This window comes from Arachis duranensis, chromosome 8 (assembly GCF_000817695.3).
Source record: "Arachis duranensis cultivar V14167 chromosome 8, aradu.V14167.gnm2.J7QH, whole genome shotgun sequence".
Taxonomy (NCBI): domain Eukaryota; kingdom Viridiplantae; phylum Streptophyta; class Magnoliopsida; order Fabales; family Fabaceae; genus Arachis; species Arachis duranensis.
Genome location: NC_029779.3, coordinates 28618267 through 28630485, shown reverse-complemented (window position 1 = coordinate 28630485; position 12219 = coordinate 28618267). Strand labels below are relative to the sequence as shown.

Below are 12219 nucleotides of genomic sequence, written 5' to 3'. Positions count from 1 at the left end.
TTGATATCTATGTATAAATAATAGAATTAATATTTTATCATTAAATTCCAAATCTTAAAATATCTAGTATATTTTAATTTTTTTCTACTAGTATAAACACAATTCACGCTAAAATACAAAAGAGATAAAATGTTTTATCTTTTATACTAATAGATACAAAAGTGATATAAAAAAAGTGGTAAATATTGTTTTTTAATTTTTTATAAATGCCTAATTCAACATAACGTTTCCATTCATCACGGCTTATAAACACAAGCATATATATCTTGTTCTCGTTCTTGTGTCATGCAACAAGTTAAGGATATTATGAGGTTCTAATATTAGGTTAGGTAGGGATATTTGTTCAATTTGTCAAAATGTTTGAACTCTATCAATTCAATTGGTCAAAGAATATAATTGATCAATTAACAAAATATTTTGAATATATTTTGCGTCATGCGACAAGCTAAGCTAAGTAAAAGTGTGAAGGTATCAGATTTAAAGAAGAAGATTAAAGAGAGAAAAATTGAGAGTTAAAGAAGAGATGAGAGCATAGAGTTCTGTTTCTGATTAAATTGCAAGAATAGTAAGATTAGATATTCACATGAGTTCAGTAGGAGCATTTATGGCACAACTGTCACATATTGTGAATCACATGTGCTTAACTAATTGAGCAAACAAAAATTTAACTGACTAAGCTAACTAACTGTGTATGTGTGTGAACTAACTAAGCTAACTGAAGATTGAGCTGGCTAACTACCTTTCATTCTCTCAGCTTACTCTATCATGACCCCTGTTAATCAGCTTCCCTTCTGGTGCTCTTGACTTGTCAGACTTATTTGGCTCATTAGTTAACTTGCTGTCATGACTCTTGCTGTTGCTGCCGCTATCTTTGTCCATTGCTCTCTCACACTGCTCTGAGTTTACTTTTCTCTTTGAATCTTCTTCTTTAAGTCTGACAGAGGGGGGTTTGTATTGCTCCAGGTCTTCTACTATCAACTTTGTTCTTGATTCTAGAAAGGCAGCACTTGGCAGTGATTTTGCCAACGCATCCGCCAATTGCACAGTTCCAGACACATGAGTGACTTGAACAACTTGTTTGGTGACATAGTCTCGAACAAAATGCAGATCAGTCTCAAAGTGTTTCGACTTTGAGTGCAAGATTGGGTTTGCTGCCAACAATACTACACTAAGATTGTCATAGTATATTGAGGGAGATGTTTGGAGTGGAATTCTTAGTTCAACCATGATGTTTTTTATCCATATTAGGTCAACAACCAGGTCTGTCATAGCTCTATATTCAGCTTCAATGCTGGATCTTTCAACAACACCTTGCTTCTTTGAGCTCCATGACACCAAATTTCTTCCAAGAAAGGCACAGAACCCTCCAGTTGATTTTCTATCATCTCGATCACCTCCCCAGTCCGAGTCACTATAGGCTGAAATGCTGTGAATGCTTGTTCTGTGTAGGTGCAACCTGAAGCCTGATGTGCCACTGACATATCTCAACACCCTCTTTACCAGCTTCCAATGGTCATCCAGAGGTGTGTGCACAAACTGTGACTGTCTGCCTACACAATAAGACAGCTCTGGATGAGTGACTGTGAGGTACTGCAGACTCCCCACAACTGACCTATAAAGCTTCGGGTTGTGAAAGACTGAACCACCAAAGGCAGAAAATTTAATTGAGGATGGGAGAGGTGTATGGCAGGGTTTATAGTTCTCCATTTCTGCCTTTTTGAGTAAGTTTTTAACATACTTCTTTTGAGACAAGACTAAACCACCAGCATTAGCTTTAGTTACCTGAATCCCAAGAAAGTAGTGCAAATCACCTAGATCCTTAAGTGCAAATTTGTGATTCAGCTACTGAATCACTTGGCCAATTGCTTCTTTAGAGTCCCCTGTGATTATTATATCATCGACATACACAAGCACAAATATTATAGAGTTTTGTTTGAATCTTACAAAGACAGAGACATCAAATTTTGTAGCATTGAATCCAAGGTGTTGCAGGGCTGTAGAGAGCTTGTGATACCAGGCCTTTGGTGCCTGCTTCAAGCCATAGAGTGCCTTCGTAGTTTACAAACTAAATGATCATCTTCCAGTTCATAGCCTCTTGGTTGCCTCATGAATACATCCTCGGTCAAATCACCACGCAAGAACGCATTGTTCACATCAAGCTGTCTGATCTCCCAATTTTTGCACAAAGCCAAGGTAAGCACAATTCGAATTGAGGTGAGTTTGACAACATGGCTGTATGTCTCAGTGAAATCAAAGCCTGGCCTTTGTGAAAAGCCCTAGGCCACCAAACGAGCCTTGTATTTCTGGAGGCTGCCATCAGAGTTATACTTAACTCGAAACACCCACCTGCTACCTACTGCTTCTCTCCCTTGTGATAAGGGAACCTGCTTCCAGGTATGATTCTGGATTAGAGCATTGTATTATGCATCCATGGCATCCTTCCAGGATAGATTTGTCAGAGCATCTTTTACTGATCTTGGTTCATCATGAGCAAAAAAGACCCTGGGCCTAAACACTCTATTTTTACTTCATGTAACCATGGGATGAATATTCAAAGGTGCATTCAGGGGTTCATTTGCTAGGGGGAGGACAATTTCAAAATTTGAAATGGGAATTAGGATTGGTGTATCTGATGGTGCTGATGGCACAGGAAAAGAAGAGGTGGAATTAGGTGGCTGTATGTTTGGAGTGAATAAGGGACTAGGACTAGAGTTGAGAGTGTGATGAGTTGAGGTTGGTACTGGTGAGAAAGTGGAGTTGCTTAATCTAGGCTAAACACAAGTTGGTGTATGGGAGGGATTATTATAGCTATTTGGGAGATTGTTGTTTGAGGCTAATGTTGGAGCTGCATGAATTCTTAGAAGTGGAATGGTTGGTGTTGATTGAGGTTGGGATAGAAAACCTCCTTCTTGTGACTGTGAGGGTTTAAACTTGCCATTTTTGAAAAGGAACTGGTGTTCATCAAACGCTGCATTACTTGAGATCACCATTTTTCCTTGTTTAATAAGGCACTTGAAGCTTTTGTGGATTGTGCTGTAGCCCAGGAAGACACAGGGAGCTGACCTAAACTTCAATTTGTGCCTATTGTAAGGCCTCACATGTGAGAAACACAGACAACCAAACACCTTGAAGCTTGTGTAGTCAAATTGCTTTGCAAACAGCTTTTCAAAGGGAGATTGACCTTGCAGCACCTGAGTAGGCAGCCTGTTTATCAAGTATACATCAACTAGAAAGGCTTCTCCCCAGTACTTTGTTGGCATTCCAGCCCCTGTAAGTATTACAAGGCCCTTCTCCACCACATGTTTGTGCTTTTTCTTAGCACTGCCATTCTGTTGGTGTTCATGTGGGCAGAAAAATCTGTGAATTACTCCTTGTGCCTATAAGTTCTTGCCTAAACTTACATATTCAGCAACATTGTCAGACTGAAGCATTTTAATTCTAGTGTTAAATTACAATTCAACCATATGCTGGAAACATTTAAAAACTGATTTGACTTGAGACCGAATTTTAATGAGATACAGCCAGGTATATTTACTATAAGCATCAATGAAGTTCACAAAGTAATAATTGCCATTCAAATAAAAAATAGGAGCAGGGCCCCAGACATCTATGTAGACTAGTTGTAGAGGAGGAGTATAGACAGAATTAGAGGTAGGATAACGAAGGCAATGAGACTTCCTAATATAGCATGACTCACAAGGGTTTTTATTAGAAGAAAAAAAATGTTACAAGACTTTAGAACAGAAGTAACAACATTATTAGATGGGTGGCCTAATCTATTGTGCCAAAGGAGAAATTAATTATTTGCTGTGGACACAGTTGATACAAATGCAGCTGAGTTACTTGATGGAGTGAAATTGAGAAACTTGTACATTCCCTTTTCAACCTTTTCATGTATGACAATATGTTTAGTTGCCTGAGATTTTACACAGCAACCATTAGAATAAAATTCAAAGTAAACATCATTGTCACAACAGAATTTGTACACACTCACTAAATTCTTTGTGATATCAGGAACATGAAGAAGTTTGTGGAGCAAGAAGTTTTTGTTACTCAAATCAGTTTTAAAATAAGAGTTTCCAACAAGGTTAATGTGCAAACCTGATCCGTTTCCTACGATCACTTGATCCGTGCCTTCATAGTTTTCTTTCTCAATCAGATTTTGCTGGTCTGAGGTCATGTGGTATGTAGCACCCGAATCTGGATACCAATTTTGATCTTGCAAGGTTGCTGGTGTGGGTAACACATTGCTCAAATTGGCTTGTACTTCTTTCAGTAGCTGTGCACTTGACCTATTATACTGTGTTCTTGAATCATCATTCCTCTCATAACTATACCAACAATTTTTCGTAGTGTGTCCAGGCTTATCACACACTTGGCAAACATGTCTTTCATTGTTGAACTATCTTGAACTTCCATTGTTATTGTTGAACCTTGGGTCATTATAGGACTGAACATCATATCTTGGGTTGTTACTTGAGCTGCTGCCACTGAAATTGTTCCCTCCTTGAGATCTTGAATTGTAATACTGTACATCGAACTGTCCACCATTTTCATTGCTGAAATTGTTGCCATTACCAGTTCTTGAATTATAACTATTTGGACCAAACTGTCCACTTTCATTATAGAAGCCTCTGCCACCTCTCATGTTTCTGCTATCACCTCAAAAATCACCTCTAAATCCACCTCTTGTATTAAAGTTCTGTGAGTATCCTAGTGTGCTATGTGCTACATTTTTTTGTATAAACGAATCTGACTTTCTAAACCTCTCCAACATGCTTTCATGAGTCAATAAGAGTGATTCTAGTTCTCCAACAGTGATGCTTACTGGTTTTGCAACCATAGAAGTAATTACTGTGTCATATTCCTCAGTCAGACCATTCAAGATCGCATTAACATGATCGCTCTCCCGCATTGGTTATTCTACAGAAGCTAAGGCATCAATTGTCCCTTTTAAAGCTAACACATATTCATTTACTAAGTTGCCTATCTTGATTGTGCTCAGTTTGTACTTTAGCTGAATTATCTTTGCTCTAATTTGTAAAGAAAAATGATAATCTAACCTTTTCCAGATCTCATGTGAGTAAACACAGCCAACCATCCGAGTTGTGAAAGGCTTGGTCATCGAAGCAAGAAGCCAAGACTTCAACAATGCATCTTGCCTTTTCCAAATTGCAAATTCTGGTGCGATTCGTCCTAATTCATCAAGTCGTTGAGGGATTTCTTCTCCTGTGATGTGATGAAGTAGATTGTGACCTTCGATTATAGACTCAGCTTGATCTTTCCATTGTAGGAAGCTATCATCATCAAGCTTCATAGAGATTGGAGAAGAGGTGAAGTTTAGAACTACAATCGATTGATTCATTTTAACTTCTGTTGTTGATAAGTTTTCCGCCATCGAAATTGAATGCTAGCTCTGATACCATCTGAAGGTATTAGACTTAAAGAAGAAGATTAAGGAGAGAAAGATTGAGGGTTGAAAAAGAGAGATGAGAGCAGAGAGTTATGTTTCTGATGAATTGCAAGAATGGTAAGATTAGATATTCACATAAGTTCAATGGGAGCCTTTTGATAGCACAACTGTCACATATTGTGAACTACACGTGCTTAACTAATTGAACTAACAGAAATATAACTGACTAAACTAAACTAATTAACTGTGTGTGTGAGCTAACTAAGCTAACTGAAGACTGAGCTGGTTAACTGCCTTTCATTCTCTCAGTTTACTCTATAAAAAAGAATGCATCTAATTAAGGCCGGTAGTAGCTCTTCTTGTCGAAAAATTTAGCCATCGAATCAACTCTACACAACTGATCATTTAGTTAACTTTATTGATTGATAATTATATTTTACCTAGCAATTACCACAAAATTATGGACTAATAGTTTATGGTTATATTATTGTACCTTAATTTATTTTCAGAGTAAATCTGTATGGTTGGCCAAACACATATGTTTTTACAAAAGCAATGGGTGAAGTGCTTATACAAACTTCAAAAGAAAATACACTTGTTATTATTGTGCGTCCTACCATCATTACTAGCACTTATAGAGAGCCTTTTCCAGGTTGGATCGAAGGTGTAAGGTACAAATTAAACACCCTTCAATTTTATGCCTCCTCTTATGTTATATTTAATTTCTTTAACTTATTGTCCATTTTATACACTTTTATATTATTTTTTTTACATGGCGCATAACCATAGACAGTTTGATTGTTGCTTATGGTGAAGAAAAATTATGATGCTTCCTTGCAGATCTTAAGGCAGTTTTTGATGTGGTGAGTAACTTGATCAAACTATTAAATATGAAAACCAAATTTAACACTATCATATATTTGATTTATTACTAGTGGATATATGCAGTAAAATTAAATCTGATTGTTAGAATATTTTTTATGTTACAAAAATTAAGTTTGATGTCAAATCTGATTGTTAGAAAAATTAGTGGGCTGAAGTTTACTGTATCATCCATTTTTCATTTGTAGTTGTTTATTTTTGTTTTTTATTTTGCAGGGCACAGGTCAAAACAATTTAGCTTGCAATGATACATGAATTTTTTATATCTTGGCATACGAATTACAAGAAGATTTTGATTAGGAATTCTAATTCATGTATTAGGAATTCATGAGTAGTTATGACTTTCACTTTTGGTATTTTGTTAGTGTATGTTGTTATGTGATCACACACTTATTTTGGTGACAATTTTATAAAAGTTGGATTAATTGATTATTTGTCATTGACTAAATTTTAAAATTATCTATGAATTCATGTAAGGTTTTATTTATGAAGATTAATTAAAAAAGAATTAGCTTACTGACAATCTTTTTTGCCACGCTTTAAAAATGTGGCCATATGGCCATATCTCTCTGTCTACTGCCACGCTTAGAAAGCGTGGCCGTATCAATGCTTTTTCGCCACGCTTTTAAAGCGTGGCCAGATCTCCTTTATTACCACGTTTTAGCCACGCTTTACACGCGTGGCCATACCTCCCCTTTTGCCACGCTTTAAAAGCGTGGCCATATCTCCTCTTGTTGCCACGCTTTTCAAGCGTGGCCATACCTCCTCTATTACCACGCTTTCGCCACGCTTTAAAAGCGTGGCTATATCTCTTCTACTGCCACACTTGTAAAAGTGTGACCAGATCTGCCCTATCGCCACGCTTTAACAGCGTGGCCATATCTCTACCTATCGCCATCTTTAAAAGCGTGGCCATATTTCCAACTTACAACCACGCTTTTACAAGTGGCAGTTTGTAAAAAAGCGTGGCAAACAAAAAGCATGGCAATAAGCTGAAAAAAGCGTGGCGATAGAGCAACCGCCACCCTTTGATAGGTCACCCTTTTAAAAGCGTGACGGTAGGTAAAAAAGCGTGGCAAAAAACTATCGCCACGCTTTTTTCAGTTTTTTGCCACGCTTTAAAAGCGTGGCAATAGACGTGTTTTCTTGTAGTGACTTATTTATTATCTTTTAAACTGCATTTGGTTATAAAAATAGGATAAAATAAGACACGTATTGAGAATAAAATATAAAAAATAGAAATACAAAAATTAGTGTTCTTTCATTTTATTTAGTAATAAACTAAAAAAATTATAAAAATTGAATTTATTTTTTTATTTAAAAAATTTGAAAAAAATATAAGAATAAAAATATAATTATAAAAAATTAACAAAAAATAAATCGTGCCTTTTGTTAATATTTCTGTATTTTTCTATTAGAATAGATATAAAATACACTAATTCAATATCTATATATAATGTCTCTGTCTATATTTTATCTGTCAAATACAATTTTGTGTATGTCTATGTTAAACATCAAACTTAATTGGATGTCGTTTGTAATCTTATTAGTGAGTTTGATATGCAGATACCGCCGGCTGACATGGTAGTGAATGCAATGATAGTGGCTATGGTGTCCCATGGAAATGAAGGTTCTAGTAACAGTGATCATAACATCATATACCATGTGGGTTCTTCTATTAGCAACCCTGTGAGATACCACAATCTTCATGACTATTCCTTCAAATATTTCACTGCAAAACCTTGGATCAATAAAGAGGGAAAGCCTATCAGAGTTGGCAAGGTTACCATATTGAGTAGCATGGCAAGCTTCCATAGATACATGTTCATTCGCTACTTGCTTCCGTTAAAGGTTTTATTATTTACCTTTCATATAATAATTAAATGGTGCAATAATTATATTCTGAGCTTAATTAGGGTTTGGAATTGAGTTTTTACATGCATGCATTATTTGGCAGGGACTAGAACTGGGGAATGAAGCATCATGCAAGTATTTTCAAGAAACGTATCATGAACTTTATAAAAATCTTGGGAGCTAAGTAGCTAACACTGCACAACTATCGGCTAAAATTTTTACCTAAAGATAATTTTAATGTAAAATAGGAGAATTTTTTATTATTTTATATAGTTACAATGATAGTATAAAATTTTATTGATATTTTGTAAAAGAAAATTTTAATTATCAAAAGATTGTAAAAAAAATTATTTTAATTATAAAAAGAGACGTTTTGTAAAAAAAATATTATTTTAATTATGAAAAGATAAAATATCATTGACGATTTGTAAAAGATTGGGACAACGTATAACATATACTATAAATTACCTTTAAAAAAATTCACTTTTCATTATTTAATATATAAAAAAAATTCACAACTATCATTACCGTCAATATTAATATAAAAAAATATCTAAAACTCTTAAAAATAAAAATATTTAAATTTTAATTCAAACTCTTTTGTTAGATTTTATATTGTGTTTGTTTGATAACTTGTTATAGTATTAATTCTTTAGTATTACTAATTAATTATTGGCTAAATTTAAAATAATATTGATTACCAATTAATATATAGGTTTAATTATCAGCTAAAAGTAGCTTTTTTGTTTTGCAGACAGATTTGATAATATGAACACAGAAAAGTTGTTGAGAGCGGCAAGAGAAGGTAGGGCAGAGATGGATTTGTTTTTCTTTGATTCAAAAATTATTGATTGGGAAAATATTTTATGAATATCCATTTTCCTGGCATTGCCAAGTATGTATTCAAGTGATAATAATAATTAAGCATTTGTACTTTATTTGTAATATCACAACTTATTATTATGCGTGCCACTTTGTATTATGATCCTTAAGTTTTATATTGCTTATATATGTGTAATGTAATGTGATGGGATGATTATTTATGTGTTATTACCAAGGTTGCGAAAACCGAACCGGTCATCGAACTGGTCAAGTAACTGGTTTAATGGTTCAATGGTTCAACCGTGGTTGAACCGTGGTTGAACCGGTTTAGTTAAATATAGAATGAAATTAAAAAAAATTCAATACATAATCATAGTTCATAGAATTCATATGGCATTTAAGTATTCAAGAGAGCAGAATTGAAGAAATAAAAAAATTGAACATTGCAGAATTGAAAAACCCAGAATCCAGACCAATATATAAATTCATAATTCATAGTTCATAGAATTCATATGGCATTCAAGTATTCAACAGAGCAGAATTGAACATTGGAGAATTGAACTAATGGAGATTGAAAAACCCAAAATTGAAAAACCCAGAATTGAAGAACCCAGAATTGAAAAATCCAGAATTGAAGAACCCAGAATTGAACAGATTCAAATTTTTGAACATTGCAGAATTGAAAAACCCAGAATTCAGACCAATATATTTCATCATATGGCATTCAAGTATTCAACAGAGCAGAATTGAAGAAATCAAAAAATGAAAAACAAAATTATTCAAGTATTCATTATTGAACAGAGCAGAATTCAAGTATTCAAATTCAAGCTACAACAAATTTATTCACATTTGATTAATCATATAAAAAACAAAATAAAAAAATTAAAAAAATTAAAAAAAAAGAAGAACAGAAGAACTGAAGTCTGAGGAAGTGAGGAACACAAAGCCAGAACCAAAAATGAAAAGTTGAAAACAATGCCAGAAAGTAAAAACCTAGAACTTACCCGCGACGTGAGTGAGCAGCGACGGTGAGTGAGCAGCGACAGTGAGTGGCCCGCAACGGTGACTGACCCGCGACGGAGAGTGCCCGCGATGGTGACTGGCCCGCGCTACGGTGAGTGGCCCTAGCGCCGGCGTCGGTTTGGATTCACGGAGGTTGTTCTTCGATGGGGAGTGGGAGTGTTCTTACCTCTTGGCTTCTTAGTTCTTGGCGAATGAGGAGCGCTGCTGGAATCTGGAGCTTGGTGGGCGGTGGCAATGATGGCCTTGGTGGATGAGGGGGGAAGAAAGGGGAGGAGGCTGGGAGCTTCGGGGGTTTGGTGGGTGGCTGATTGATTAAGGTTAGGTTGGTTAAGGTTAGTGGTTAACGCGTTCCCCTTTTTTTTAAAAAAAAAAATAGACAAAACGACGTCGTTTGGCTTCTGAATTTCCAAACTATTGAACCGCAAAAAATCGGACGGTTCTTCCGTTCGCCGGTTAACCGCCGGTTCGACCGGTTTTTTTTCCAGTTCTTTGCCATTCGATTTTGGAGGTTATCCGGACCGGCTAGATAACCGGTTCCCGATTTTTCCGGTTGAACCGGCCGGTCCGATCCGGTTTTCAGAACCATGGTTATTACAAGTGTTATATTAAATCTTATAATTGTTGACTTTTATGTGATGATTGTTCTGATAGATTTAATAGTTTTATATTTTTATTTATGTGATGATTGTTCTAATACGAACTACAAAATCAGCTTTCATTCTCGGTAATCTCCTTCTCCCCTGCTACTATTCTTACATGATTGATAATAAAGTTAAAAAAATTATAATGTAATTAATGCATGAAAACTTAAAAGGGTCAACAATTAATTAATATTTTTTATTCAATTATTTTATTTGTAGAACTTTAAAAGGTGTCTCTAGAATATTTAGGAACTTTTTTTAAATTTTTAAAAATAATTTAAAATAAAATAATAATATCATATTTCTAATATTAAATTAGTTTTAACTGGTCCTAATGTTTCAACCTACGAAGCATAGGCACTTCTTTAATTTATCTTATCTTATTTTTGTATCAGACATATTTTAGATACGACACACATCTGACATGTATGTTTTCTGTTTTTAAATGTCTTAATAAAAAAAATTTTTTATGAATATATTTGGACACACCTAAATACATATCAGCATGTTCAATCTTATTCTTAACATGTATTCTTAAAATAAGTTTAAAAATACTATATATTATTAATTATTAAAACAAAATATATTTTAAATATTTTATATAATTAAAAAATATAAAATTAATTTATGTTTTAATATCAATAACATATTAAAATATTATTATAATTTATCTAAAAAATACTTTATATTTTACATATATATCGTACCCTTATGTCTTATAAAAGTTTTACTTTTAACATTTTATTTTAATTTTACTTCTAATATTTTAATATATTTTAATTATGTACGTAAATGTATGTTAATCACATATAATAATGTAACAATTATTCTCCGCTGCCATGCATTATTATCACGTTAACGGTTAACACAGGTTTAAAACAGGAATGGATTCTCTTAAATGTTTTTTAAATATATGATAAAGTATAATTTTTTATTCTATACTATTTAAATAGGATTTAAAAAAATATGTAAGTGAAAAAATTTAATAGTAAAAAATAATATTTTATCAAATAATACTAACTAAAATCATCTTTCATTTAATTACACCAAAAATTAATTTTAAATTTAATGTGAATTAAATCCCAAAAAACTCTCTTTCATGATTATATTTATAATTATATAAAATTTCTCCTAATTTTTTTAAAATTCTTGTATTTTTAATCTTAGAAAAATCTCAAATCACCTCAACACATTTTATAAACAATAAAAATATCTTAAATTTAATTAGTCTCTATTTATTAAAAATAAGAAACGTCCAAAATTATTAGTTTGTGACCTGAAAAATAAAATAATAAATAATAATTAGCACCAATTTATTGATTATAGATATTATGTGTTTAAAATTATAAATGTTATACGTATAAAATTATGAATGTTAATTAAAAATATTTTAACAATTTCTACTATACAACTTATATTTTACATATAGACTATTATAAAATAAATAGAAAATAAAATATAAATAAAAATTAAAAAATAAATTTTTAAAAATAATTATTAATTCATCGTATTAAAATCAGTAAATAAATATACATATGAATATTGAATAAAAATATTAAAATAATTAAAATTATGATTCATTAG

At 33.2% G+C, this 12219-nt stretch overlaps 1 pseudogene; it reads left to right on the top strand.

Annotated features, from left to right (window-relative positions):
* The first annotated feature begins 5489 nt into the window (after positions 1 to 5489).
* On the top strand, positions 5490 to 8333 carry LOC127741234 (fatty acyl-CoA reductase 3-like; annotated as a pseudogene).
* Positions 8334 to 12219: the final 3886 nt, after the last annotated feature.